Here is a 13515-nt window from a genome sequence, read left to right as displayed (position 1 = left end):
TATCCCTTGGACCTTCTTATTGACGATGAAACACAGAAATTGCAACCGAATTTAATACAAATGGCACAATGCCGACTTAAGTACAAGAGGACAGACACTCTAACTTTCTATGATTTGCACATTTCCTGTGAGTTCAGTTTTCGATACCAATGCTTCACTTTAGGTTTACTGTATCCCTTGGACCTTCTTATTGACGATGAAACACAGAAATAGCATCCGAATGTAATACAAAAGGCACAATGCCGACATAAGTACAAGAGGCCTGACACTCTAACATTCTATGTTTTGAACCTCTGCTGTGAGTCCAGTTTTAGATTCCAATGCTTCACTTTAGGTTTACTGTATCAATTTGGATTTTCTTATTGACGATGAAACGCTGAAATAGCATCCGAATTTAATAAAAAGGCACAATGCCGACTTAAGTACAAGAGGCCTGACGCTCTTACTTTCTACGATTTGAATCTCTCCTGTGAGTCCAGTTTTAGATTCCGATGCTTCACTTCTGGTTTACTGTAACCCTTGAACCTTCTTATTGACGATGAAACACAGACATTGCATCCGAATTTAATACAAAAGGCACAATGCCGACTTAAGTACAAGAGGACTGACACTTTAAATTTCTATGATTTGAACCTCTCCTGTGAGTCCAGTTTTAGATTCCGATGCTTCACTTCAGGTTTACTGTATCCCTTGGACCTTCTTATTGACGATGAAACACATAAATTCCATCTGAATTTAATGCAAAAGGCACAATGCCGACTTAAGTACAAGAGAACTGACACTTTAACTTTCTATGATTTGAACCACTTCTGTGAGTCCAGTTTTAGTTTCCGATGCTTCACTTCAGGTTTACTGTATCCCTTGGAACTACTTATTGACGATGAAACACAGAATTTGCATCCGAATTTAATACAAAAGGTACAATGCCGACTTAAGTACAAGTGGACTGACACTCTAACTTTATATGATTTGAACCTCTCCTGTGGGTCCAGTTTTTGATTCCGATGCTTCACTTAGGGTTTACTGTATACATTGGACCTTCTTATTGACGATGAAACACAGAAATTGCATCCGAATTGAATACAAAAGGCACAATGCCAACTAAAGTACAAGAGGACTGACACTCTAACTTTCTATGATTTGAACCTCTAATGTGAGTCCAGTTTTAGATTCCGATGCTTCACTTCAGGATTACTGTATACTTTGGACCTTCTTATTGACGATGAAACACAGATATTGCAGCCGAATTTATTACAAAAGTCACAATGCCGACTTAAGTACAAGAGGGCTGACACTCTAACTTGGTGTGATTTGCTCCTCTCCTGTGAGTCCAATTTAAGATTCCGATGCTTCACTTCAGGTTTACTGAATACCTTGGCCCTTCTTATTGTCCATGAAACACAGAAATTGCATCCGAATTTAATAAAAAAGGCACAATTCCGACTTAAGTACAAGAGGACAGACACTCGAACTTTCCATGATTTGATCCTCTCCTGTGAGTCCAGTTCGAATTCCGATGCTTCAATTAAGGTTTACTGTATCCCTTGGACCTTCTTATTGACGATGAAACACAGAAATTGCATCCGAATTTAATACAAAAGGCACAATGCCAACTAAAGTACAACAGGACTGACACTCTAACTTTCTATGATTTGAACCTCTAATGTGAGTTCAGTTTTCAATACCGATACTTCACTTTAGGTTTACTGTATCCCTTGGACCTTCTTATTGACGATGAAACACAGAAATAGCATCCGAATGTAATACAAAAGGCACAATGCCGACATAAGTACAAGAGGACTGTCACTCTAACATTCTATGTTTTGAACCTCTCCTGTGAGTCCAGTTTTAGATTCCAATGCTTCACTTCAGGTTTACTGTATCCCTTGGATCTTCTTATTGACGATGAAACACAGAAATAGCATCCGAATTTAGTAAAAAGGCACAATGCCGACTTAAGTACAAGAGGCCTGACGCTCTAACTTTCTATGATTTGAGCCTCTCCTGTGAGTCCAGTTTTAGATTCCGATGCTTCACTTCTGGTTTACTGTTACATTTGGACCTTCTTATTGACGATGAAACTCAGAAATTCTATCTGAATTTAATGCAAAGGTCACAATGCCGACATAAGTACAAGAGAACTGACACTTTAACTTTCTGTGATTTGAACCACTTCTGTGAGTCCAGTTTTAGTTTCCGATGCTTCACTTCAGGTTTACTGTATCCCTTGGAACTTCTTATTGACGATGAAACACAGAATTTGCATCCGAATTTAATACAAAAGGCACATTGCCGACTTAAGTACAAGAGGACTGACACTCTAACTTTCTATGATTTGAACCTCTCCTGTGAGTCCAGTTTTTGATTCCGATGCTTCACTTAGGCTTTACTGTATACCTTGGACCTTCTTATTGACGATTGAACACAGAAATTGCATCCTAATTTAATACAAAAGGCACAATGCCAACTAAAGTACAAGAGGACTGACACTCTAACTTTCTATGATTTGAACCTTTCCTGTGAGTCCAGTTTTAGATTCCGATGCTTCACTTCAGGATTACTGTATACCTTGGACCTTCTTATTGACGATGAGACACAGATATTGCAGCCGAATTTAATACAAAAGTCACAATGCCGACTTAAGTACAAGAGGACTGACACTCTATTTTTCTGTGATTTGCACCTCTCCTGTGAGTCCAGTTTTAGATTCCGGTGCCTCACTTCTGGTTTACTGTATCCCTTGGACCTTCTTATTGGCGATGAAACACAGAAATTCCATCTGAATTTAATACAAAAGGCACAATGCCGACTTAAGTACAAGAGAACTGACACTTTAACTTTCTATGATTTGAACCTCTTCTGTGAGTCCAGTTTTACTTTCCGATGCTTCACTTCAGGTTTAAGGTATATCCTGGAACTTCTTATTGACAATGAATCACAGAAATTTGCTTCCGAATTTAATACAAAAGGCACAATGCCGACTTAAGTACAAGAGGACTGACACTCTAACTTTCTATGATTTGAACCTCTCCTGTGAGTCCAGTTTTTGATTCCGATGCTTCACTTCAGGTTTACTGTATACCTTGGACCTTCTTATTGACGATGATACACAGAAATTGCATCCGAATTTTATACAAAAGGCACAATGCCGACTTAATTACAGGAGGACAGACACTCTAACTTTCTATGATTTAAACGTCTCCTGTGAGTCGCGTTTTAGATTCGGATGCTTCACTTCAGGTTTACTGTATCTTTTGGACCGTCTTATTGACGATGAAACACAGAAACTGCATCCGAATTTAATACAAACGACACAATGCCGTATTAAGTACAAGAGGACTGACACTCTAACTCTCTATGATTTGAACCTCTCCTGTGATTCCAGTTTTAGATTCCGATGCTTCACTTCACGATTACTGTATACCTTGGACCTTCTTATTGACGATGATACACAGAAATTGCATCCGAATTGAATACAAAAGGCACAATGCCGACTTAAGTACAAGAGGACTGACAATCTAACTTTCTATGATTTGAACCTCTCCTGTGAGTCCAGTTTTAGATTCCGATGCTACACTTCAGGTTTACTGTGTACCTTGGACCTTCTTATTGACGATGGGACATAGAAATTGCAACAGAATTTAGTACAAAAGGCACAATGCCGACTTAAATACAAGAGGACTGACACTCTAACTTTCTATAATTGAACCCCTCCTGTGAGTCCAGTTTTCTATTCAGATGCTTCACTTCAGGATTACTGTATCCCTGGGACCCTCTTATTGACGATGAAACACAGAAATTGCATCCGAATTTAATACAAAGGTCACAATGCCGACTTAAGTACATGAGGTCTGACACTCTAACTTTCGATGATTTGAACCGCTCATGTGAGTCCAGTTTTAGATTCTGATGCTTCACTTCAGGTTTACTGTATCCCTTGGACCTTCTTATTGACGATGAAACACAGAAATTGCATCAGAATTTAATACAAAAGGCAGAATGCCGACTTAAGTACAAGAGGCCTGACACTCTAAATTTCTACGATTTAAACCTCTCCTCTGAGTCCAGTTTTAGATTCCGATGCTTCACTTCAGGTTTACTGTATCCCTAGGACCTTCTTATTGATAATGAAACACAGAAATTGCAACCGAATTTAATACAAAAGGCACAATGCCGACTTAAGTACAAGAGGAAAGACACTATAACTTTCTATGATTTAAACCTCTCCTGTGAGAACAGTTTTAGATTCCGATGCTTCAATTAAGGTTTACTGTATACCTAGGACCTTCTAATTGACGATGAAACACAGAAATTGCATCCGAATTAAATACAAAAGGCACAATGCCGACATAAGTACAAGAGGACTGACACTCTAACTTTGTATGATCTGAACCTCTCCTTTGAGTCCAGTTTTAGATACCGATGCTTCACTTCAGGTTTACTGTATACCTCCGACCTTCTTATTGACGATGATACACAGAAATTGCATCCGAATTTAATACAAAAGGTACAATGCCGACTTAAGTACAAGAGGACTGACACTCTAACTTTCTATGATTTGAACCTCTCCTGTGAGTCCAGTTTTTGATTCCGATGCTTCACTTAGGGTTTACTGTATACCTTGGACATTCTTATTGACGATGAAACACAGAAATTGCATCCGAATTTAATACAAAAGGCACAATGCCAACTAAAGTACAAGAGGACTGACACTCTAACTTTCTATGATTTGAACCTCTAATGTGAGTCCAGTTTTAGATTCCGATGCTTCACTTCAGGATTACTGTATACTTTGGACCTTCTTATTGACGATGAAACACAGAAATTGCATCCGAATTTAATACAAAAGTCACAATGCCGACTTAAGTACAAGACGTCTGACACTCTAACTTTTGATGATTTGAACCGCTCCTGTGAGTCCAGTTTTAGATTCTGATGCTTCACTGCAGGTTTACTGTATCCCTTGGACCATCTTATTGACGATGAAACACAGAAATTGCATTCGAATTTAATGCAAAAGGCACAATGCCGACTTAAGTACAAGAGGCCTGACACTCTAACTTTCTATGATTTAAACCTTCCTGTGAGCCCAGTTTTGGATTCTGATGCTTCACTTAAGGATTACTGTATCCCTTGGACCTTCTTATTGACGATGAAACACATAAATAGCATCCGATTTTAATAAAAAGGCACAATGCCGACTTAAGTACAAGAGGACAGACACTCGAAATTTCTATGATATGAACCTCTCCTGTAAGTCCAGTTTGAATTGCGATGCTTCAATTAAGGTTTACTGTATCCCTTGGACCTTCTTATTGACGATGAAACACAGAAATTGCAACAGAATTTAGTACAAAAGGCACAATGCCGACTTAAATAAAAGAGGACTGACACTCTAACTTTCTACAATTGATCCTCTCCTGTGAGTCCGGTTTTCGATTCCGATGCTTCACTTCAGGTATACTGTATCCCTGGGACCCTTTTATTGACAATGAAACACAGAAATTGCATCCGAGTTTAATACAAAAGTCACAATGCCGACTTAAGCACAAGAGGTCTGACACTCTAACTTTCAATGATTTGAACCGCTCCTGTGAATCCAGTTTTAGAATCTGATGCTTCACTTCAGGTTTACTGTATCCCATGGACCTTCTTATTGACGATGAAACACAGAAATAGCATCCGAATGTAATACAAAAGGCACAATGCCGACATAAGTACAAGAGGACTGTCACTCTAACATTCTATGTTTTGAACCTCTCCTGTGAGTCCAGTTTTAGATTCCAATGCTTCACTTCAGGTTTACTGTATCCATTGGAGCTTCCTATTGACGATGAAACACGGAATTTGCATCCGAATTTAATACAAAAGGCACATTGCCGACTTAAGTACAAGAGGACTGACACTCTAACTTTCTATGATTTGAACCTCTCCTGTGAGTCCAGTTTTTGATTCCGATGCTTCACTTAGGCTTTACTGTATACCTTGGACCTTCTTATTGACGATTGAAGACAGAAATTGCATCCGAATTTAATACAAAAGGCACAATGCCAACTAAAGTACAAGAGGACTGACACTCAAACTTTCTATGATTTGAACCTTTCCTGTGAGTCCAGTTTTAGATTCCGATGCTTCACTTCAGGATTACTGTATACCTTGGACCTCCTTATTGACGATGAAACACAGATATTGCAGCCAAATTTAATACAAAAGTCACAATGCCGACTTAAGTACAAGGGGACTGACACTCTAACTTTCTGTGATTTGAACCTCTCCTGTGAGTCCAGTTTTATTTTCCGATGCTTCACTTCAGGTTTAAGGTATCCCCTGGAACATCTTATTGACAATGAAACACAGAAATTTGCTTCCGAATTTAATACAAAAGGCACAATGCCGACTTAAGTACAAGAGGACTGACACTCTAACTCTCTATGATTTGAACCTCTCCTGTGATTCCAGTTTTAGATTCCGATGCTTCACTTCAGGATTACTGTATACCTTGGACCTTCTTATTGACGATGATACACAGAAATTGCATCCGAATTGAATACAAAAGGCACAATGCCGACTTAAGTACAAGAGGACTGACAATCTAACTTTCTATGATTTTAACCTCTCCTGTGAGTTCAGTTTTAGATTCCGATGCTACACTTCAGGTTAACTGTATACCTTGGACCTTCTTATTGACGATGGGACACAGAAATTGCAACAGAATTTAGTACAAAAGGCACAATGCCGACTTAAATACAAGAGGACTGACACTCTAACTTTCTATAATTGAACCTCTCCTGTGAGTCCAGTTTTCGATTCCGATGCTTCACTTCAGGATTACTGTATCCCTGGGACCCTCTTATTGACGATGAAACACAGAAATTGCATCCGAATTTAATACAAAAGTCACAATGCCGACTTAAGTTCATGAGGTCTGACACTCTAACTTTCGATGATTTGAACCGCTCATGTGAGTCCAGTTTTAGATTCTGATGCTTCACTTCAGGTTTACTGTATCCCTTGGACCTTCTTATTGACGATGAAACACAGAAATTGCATCCGAATTTAATACAAAAGGCAGAATGCCGACTTAAGTACAAGACGCCTGACACTCTAAATTTCTACGATTTAAACCTCTCCTCTGAGTCCAGTTTTAGATTCCGATGCTTTACTTCAGGTTTACTATATCCCTTGGACCTTCTTATTGACGATGAAACACAGAAATTGCAACCGAATTTAATACAAAAGGCACAATGCCGACTTAAGTACAAGAGGACTCACACTCTAACTTTCTATGATTTAAACCTCTCCTGTGAGTCCAGTTTTAGATTCCGATGCTTCACTTAAGGTTTACTGTATACCTAGGACCTTCTAATTGACGATGAAACACAGAAATTGCATCCGAATTAAATAAAAAAGGCACAATGCCGACATAAGTACAAGAGGATTGACACTCTAACTTTGTGTGATTTGAACCTCTTCTTTGAGTCCAGTTTTAGATTCCGATGCTTCACTTCAGGTTTACTGTATACCTCAGACCTTCTTATTGACGATGATACACAGAAATTGCATCCGAATTTAATACAAAAGTCCCAATGCCGACTTAATTACAAGAGGACTGACACTCTAACTTTCTATGATTTGAAATTCTCCTGTGAGTCCAGGTTTAGATTCCGATGCTACACTTCAGGTTTACTGTATACCTTGCACCTACTTATTGACGATGAGACACAGAAATTGCAACAGAATTTAGTACAAAAGGCACAATGCCGACTTAAATACAAGAGGACTGACACTCTAACTTTCTATAATTGAACCTCTCCTGTGAGTCCAGATTTCGATTCCGATGCTTCACTTCAGGTTCACTTTATCCCTTGCACCCTCTTATTGACGATGAAACACAGACATTTCACCCGAATTTAATACAAACTCACAATGCCGACTTAAGTACAAGAGGTCTGACACTCTAACTTTCTACGATTTAAACCTCTCCTGTGAGTCCAGTTTTAGATACCGATGTTTCACGTTAGGTTTACTGTATCCCTTGGACCTTCTTATTGACGATGAAACACAGAAATAGCATCCGAATGTAATACAAAAGGTACAATGCCGACATAAGTACAAGAGGACTGACACTCTAACATTCTATGTTATGAACCTCTCCTGTGAGTGCAGTTTTAGATTCCAATGCTTCACTTCAGGTTTACTGTATCCCTTGGATCTTCTTATTGACGATGTAACACAGAAATAGCATCCGAATTTAATAAAAAGGCACAATGCCGACTTAAGTACAAGAGGACATACGCTCGAACTTTCTATGATTTAAACCTCTCCTGTGAGTCCAGTTTTCGATTCCGATGCTTCACTTAAGGTTTACTGTATCCCTTGGTCTTTCTTATTGACGATGAAACACAGACATTCCATCTGAATTTAATGCAAAAGGCACAATGCCGACTTAAGTACAAGAGAACTGACACGTTAACTTTCTATGATTTGAACCACTTCTGTAAGTCCAGTTTTAGTTTCCGATGCTTCACTTCAGGTTTACTGTATCCCTTGGAACTTCTTATTGACGACGAAACACAGATATTGCATCCGAATTTAAAACAAAAGGCACAATGCCGACTAAAGTACAAGAGGACTGACACTCTAACTATCTATGATTTCAACCTCTCCTGTGAGTCCAGTTTTAGATTCCGATGCTTCACTTCAGGATTACTGTATAACTTGGACCTTCTTATTGACGATGAAACACAGATATTGCAGCCGAATTTAATACAAAAGTCACAATGCCGACTTAAGTACAAGAGGACTGACACTCTAACTTTCTGTGATTTGCACCTCTCCTGTGAGTCCAATTTAAGATTCCGATGCTTCACTTCAGGATTACTGTATCCCTTGGACCTTCTTATTGACGATGAAACACAGAAATTCCATCTGAATTTAATGCAAAAGGCACAATGCCGACTTAAGTACAAGAGAACTGACACATTAACTTTCTATGATTTGAACCACTTCTGTAAGTCCAGTTTTGGATTCCAATGCTTCACTTCAGGTTTACTGTATCCCATGGATCTTCTTATTGACGATGTAACACAGAAATAGCATCCGAATTTAATAAAAAGGCACAATGCCGACTTAAGTACAAGAGGCTTGACGCTCTAACTTCCTATGATTTGAACCTCTCCTGTGAGTCCAGTTTTAGATTCCGATGCTTCACTTCTGGTTTACTGTAACCCTTGGACCTTCTTATTGACGATGAAACACAGAAATTGCATCCGAATTTAATACAAAGGGCACAATGCCGACTTAAGTACAAGAGGACTGACACTCTAACTTTCTATGATTTGAACCTCTCCTGTGAGTCCAGTTTTAGATTCCGATGCTTCACTTCAGGTTTACTGTATCCCTTGGACCTTCCTATTGACGATGAAACACAGAAATACCATCTGAATTTAATGCAAAAGGCACAATGCTGACTTAAGTACAAGAGAACTGACACTTTAACTTTCTACGATTTGAACCACTTCTGTAAGTCCAGTTTTAGTTTCCGATGCTTCACCTCAGGTTTACTGTATCCCTTGGAACTTCTTATTGACGATGAAACACAGAAATTGCATCCGAATTTAATACAAAAGGCACAATGCCGACTTAAGTACAAGAGGACTGACACTCTAACTTTTTATGATTTGAACCTCTCCTGTGAGTCCAGTTTTAGATTCCGATGCTTCACTTCAGGATTACTGCATCCCTTGGACCTTCTTATTGACGATGAAACACAGATATTGCAGCCGAATTTAATACAAAAGTCACAATGCCGACTTAAGTACAAGAGAACTGACACTCTAACTTTCTGTGATTTGCACCTCTCCTGTGAGTCCAATTTAAGATTCCGATGCTTGACTTCAGGTTTACTGTATACCTTGGACCATCTTATTGTCGATGAAACACAGACATTGCATCCGAATTTAATAAAAAAGGCACAATGCCGACTTAAGTACAAGAGGACAGACGCTCGAACTTTCTATGATTTAAACCTCTCCTGTGAGTCCAGTTTTCGATTCCGATGCTTCACTTAAAGTTTACTGTATCCCTTGGACCTTCTTATTGACGATGAAACACAGAAATTCCATCTGAATTTAATGCAAAAGGCACAATGCCGACTTAAGTACAAGAGAACTGACTCTTTAACTTTCTATGATTTGAACCACTTCTGTAAGTCCAGTTTAAGATTCCGATGCTTCACTTCACGTTTACTGTATCCCTTGGACCTTCTTATTGACGATGAAACACAGAAATTGCATCCGAATTTAATACAAAAGTCACAATGCCGACTTAAGTACAAGAGGACTGACACTCTAACTCTCTATGATTTGAACCTCCCCTGTGAGTCCAGTTTTAGATTCCGATGCTACACTTCAGGTTTACTGTATACCTTGCACCTACTTATTGACGATGAGACACAGAAATTGCAACAGAATTTAGTACAAAAGGCACAATGCCGACTTAAATACAAGAGGACTGACACTCTAACTTTCTATAATTGAACCTCTCCTGTGAGTCCAGTTTTCGATTCCGATGCTTCACTTCAGGTTTACTGTATCCCTTGCACCCTCTTATTGACGATGAAACACAGAAATTTCACCCGAATTCAATACAAACTCACAATGCCGATTTAAGTACAAGAGGTCTGACACTCTAACTTTCTATGATTTGAACCTTCCTGTGAGCCCGTTTTTGGATTCTGATGCTTCACTTAAGGTTTACTGTATCCCGTGGACCTTCTTATTGACGATGAAACACAGAAATTGCATCCGAATATAATACAAAAGGTACAATGCCGACTTAAGTACAAGAGGCCTGACACTCTAACTTTCTACGATTTAAACCTCTCCTGTTAGTCCACTTTTAGATACCGATGCTTCACTTTAGGTTTACTGTATCCCTTGGACCTTCTTATTGACGATCAAACACAGAAATTGCATCCGAAAGTAATACAAAAGGCACAATGCCGACATAAGTACAAGAGGACTGACACTCTACCATTCTATGCTATGAACCCCTCCTGTGAGTCCAGTTTTAGATTCCAATGCTTCACTTCAGGTTTACTGTATCCCATGGATCTTCTTATTGACGATGAAACACAGATATTGCATCCGAATTTAATACAAAAGGCACAATGCCGACTTAAGTACAAGAGGACTGACACTCTAACATTCTATGATTTGAACCTCTCCTGTGAGTCCAGTTTTTGATTCCGATGCTTCACTTAGGGGTTACTGTATACCTTGGAACTTCTTATTGACGATGAAACACAGAAATTGCATCCGAATTTAATACAAAAGGCACAATGCCAACTAAAGTACATGAGGACTGACACTCTAACTTTTTATGATTTGAACCTCTCCTGTGAGTCCAGTTTTAGATTCCGATGCTTCACTTCAGGATTACTGTATCCCTTGGACCTTCTTATTGACGATGAAACACAGATATTGCAGCCGAATTTAATACAAAAGTCACAATGCCGACTTAAGTACAAGACAACTGACACTCTAACTTTCTGTGACTTGCACCTCTCCTGTGAGTCCCATTTAAGATTCCGATGCTTGACTTCAGGTTTACTGTAAAACTTGGACCTTCTTATTGTCGATGAAACACAGACAATGCATCCGAATTTAATAAAAAATGCACAATGCCGACTTAAGTACATGAGGACTGACACTTTAACTTTCTATGATTTGAACCACTTCTGTAAGTCCAGTTTTAGTTTCCGATGCTTCACTTCAGGTTTACTGTATCCCTTGGAACTTCTTACTGACGATGAAACACCGAAATTGCATCTGAATTTAATACAAAAGGCACATTGCCGACTTAAGTACAAGAGGACTGTCACTATAACTTTCTATGATTTGAACCCCTCCTGTTAGTTTAGTTTGAATTCCGATGCTTCACTTCAGGTTTACTGTATCCCTTGGACCTTCTTATTGACGATGAAACACAGAAATTCCATCTGAATTTAATAGAAAAGGCACAATGCCGACTTAAGTACAAGAGAACTGACACTTTAACTTTCTATGATTTGAACCTCTCCTGTGAGTCCAGTTTTACTTTCCGATGCTTCACTTCAGGTTTAAGGTATCCCCTGGAACATCTTAGTGACAATGAAACACAGAAATTGCATCCGAATTTAATACAAAAGGCACAATGCCGACTTAAGTACAATAGGACTGACACACTAACTTTCTATGATTTGAACCTCTCCTTTGAGTCCAGTTTTTGATTCCGATGCTTCACTTAGGGTTTACTGTAAACCTTGGACCTTCTTATTGACGACGAAACACAGAAATTGCATCCGAATTTAATACAAAAGGCACAATGCCGAGTTAAGTACGAGAGGACTAACACTCTAACTTTCAATGATTTTAACCTCTCCTGTGAGTCCAGTTTTAGATTCCGATGCTTCACTTCAGGTTTACTGTATCCCTTGTACCTTCTTATTGATGATGAAACACAGAAATTGCATCCGAATTAACTACAAAAGGCACAATGCCGACTTAAGTACAAGGGGCCTGACACTCTAACTTTCTACGATTGAAACCTCTCCTGTGAGTCCACTTTTAGATACCGATGCTTCACTTCAGGTTTACTGTATCCCTTGGACCTTCTTATTGACGATGAAACACAGAAATTGCAACCGAAGTTAGTACAAAAGGCACAATGTCAACTTAAATAGAAGAGGACTGACACTCTAACTTTCTATGATTTGCACCTCTCCTGTGAGTTCAGTTTTCGATACCGATGCTTCACTTTATGTTTACTGTATCTCTTGGACCTTTTTATTGACGATGAAACACAGAAATCGCGATCCGAATGTAATACAAAAGGCACAATGCCGTCATAAGTACATGAGGACTGACACTCTAACATTCTATGTTTTGAACCTCTCCTGTGAGTCCAGTTTTAGATTCCAATGCTTCACTTCAGGTTTACTGTATCCCTTGGATCTTCTTATTGACGATGAAACACAGAAATAGAATCCGAATTTAATAAAAAGGCACGATCCCGACTTAAGTACAAGAGGCCTGACGCTCTAACTTTCTATGATTTGAACCTCTCCTGTGAGTCCAGTTTTAGATTCCGATGCTTCACTTCTGGTTTACTGTAACACTTGGACCTTCTTATTGACGATGAAACACAGAAATTGCATCCGAATTTAATACAAAATGCACAATGCTGACTTAAGTTCAAGAGGACTGACACTCTAACTTTCTATGATTTGAACCTCTCCTGTGAGTCCAGTTTTAGATTCCGATGCTTCACTTCAAGTTTACTGTATCACTTAGACCTTCTTATTGACGATGAAACAAAGAAATTGCATCCGAATTTAATACAAGAGGCACAATGCCGACTTAAGTACAACAGGACTGATACTCTAAGTCTCTATGATTTGAACCACTCCTGTGAGTCCAGTTTTAGATTCCGATGCTTCACTTCAGGTTCACTGTATCAATTGGACCTTCTTAC

Source organism: Schistocerca americana, chromosome 3, assembly GCF_021461395.2.
Source record: "Schistocerca americana isolate TAMUIC-IGC-003095 chromosome 3, iqSchAmer2.1, whole genome shotgun sequence".
In the NCBI taxonomy this organism is placed as follows: domain Eukaryota; kingdom Metazoa; phylum Arthropoda; class Insecta; order Orthoptera; family Acrididae; genus Schistocerca; species Schistocerca americana.
The sequence above is the reverse complement of the archived record's forward strand: the minus strand, read 5'-3'. Positions refer to the sequence as shown.